The following is a 1,667-nucleotide window of genomic DNA, read 5'->3' as shown; positions in this document are numbered from 1 at the left end:
CCACGCAGAATTTGATTTATTATGTGTTTCTGGCAGCCAAAATAGTCATTGCTACGGCTTGGAAAAGCCCCATGATTGACTTAGCCTTAATGAAACGGAAGCTAACTTGGATCATGCTACACAAAAAAAACTTGTTAGTGTTCTGTGGGATAAACAACCCCGTCTGAAAAAATATGGCATCCCTGGTTATCCTACCTGCAGGTACTGGACACTTAAAGTGTAACTAAACCCAGGACCCTGCCTTCACTTTATTTGGTCTCCCACAGTACACGGAAATGCAATTATTTTAGTAAATATAAACTGCTAAATACCTTTTCTCATCAGCAGTTACAGAAGTCTTGTGACTTCTATCAGTGTCCAGCTGAGCACGTTAAAGCTTGTAGGAGGAGTTTTCATTGTGCTCTAGGAGGATGCAAAACCCCTGACCTCTGAACAGTGCTGACTGGCCCTGTGCTGATTACATGCACTCTCCCAAGGAAAAAAAAACCTCTCTAGCAATACACACCAAACTGAGCAAGTGCTGAGTGACTCCACACAATATCTCTTATTAGGAGATAAGAGGGAGACACTGGCAGAAGGGGAGGATCAGAGAAGTCAGGATTAAACCGTGTTTTTACACAATGCAGAAGATTAACCCCTTAGGTTACACAGTGAGTATAACAAGCATGCTTTACTGCATATACAGACTAATTTTACTGTTGTGGGTTTAGTAACACTTTAAGGATGACATCGGACTGGAGGTGTGGCGGATTTCCCAGATGGACATATTCTCACTCCTTTATTCTCCTCCCTTTTTTTTTTTCTTTTTCCCCTCTCTGCTCCCCTCTATTTCTTCATTTGTATTGTTTGTTTTAATTATTTTGGTGCAATTTTGGTCCGCTTTTTGGGCCTTTGCTCAAGGTTACAGATTCTAGTCTAGACTGTATAGGTGACACATCCCCCATGAGGATATGAGGGTGATGCATTTGAACCTACCAAACTGTTTTTTTGGGGGGGGTTCTCAGACATACAAGTCTGCTGTTTGGAAAGAATTACCTCCTTACAGATTCCTAAAAAGAGCAATAGTGTTAGTGGGAACTTACCTGAAAGGCAAACATTGCTCATTGCTCAAGGAACCCCTGGCAACCTGTGGAGGAACCCTAGGGTTCCACGGAACCCTGGTTGAGAAACCCTGGTCTATACAGTGTTGTGGTTGACAACTTTGATGTAGTTCCTCATATATGTATAAGGACTCTGACTGGGTTCTTGAGTGAACCCTTTCTTTCTCATATCACTCATTTTTGATGTTCTCTTGTTATTGTCGCCAATGTATACATCTCGAGTATGTAGACTTTGATGCAATTTAGTAATCCTGCACTGTTCTATTGCCATTTGAAAACTCAATAAAAAGATTGAAACAAAATTAAGGGTTCTTCCAGTGCTAGTTTCTTGGTTGCATTGCCATTACATAGAAGGCTTTCTAAGTCACTGACCTAGAAAAACATGCAGCAATATAAGCCCAAGTGAATTAATAAATTCTCATCTCCATTCTTGTTCAAGATCATTGGAGTCATTGCAATAGCAAAACAAGCATGCAGCTAAGATTTTCACAAGACAATATCAAGAATGGCAGCATCTACAGTTCTCTTAGCATGTTTGTTTTAAATTTTTTGGATTCTCTGATACCC

Source organism: Staurois parvus, unplaced genomic scaffold (assembly GCF_062004578.1).
Source record: "Staurois parvus isolate SC_StPar_1 unplaced genomic scaffold, SC_StPar_1.0 ptg000029l, whole genome shotgun sequence".
Taxonomy (NCBI): Eukaryota; Metazoa; Chordata; class Amphibia; order Anura; family Ranidae; genus Staurois; species Staurois parvus.
The sequence above is the reverse complement of the archived record's forward strand: the minus strand, read 5'-3'. Positions refer to the sequence as shown.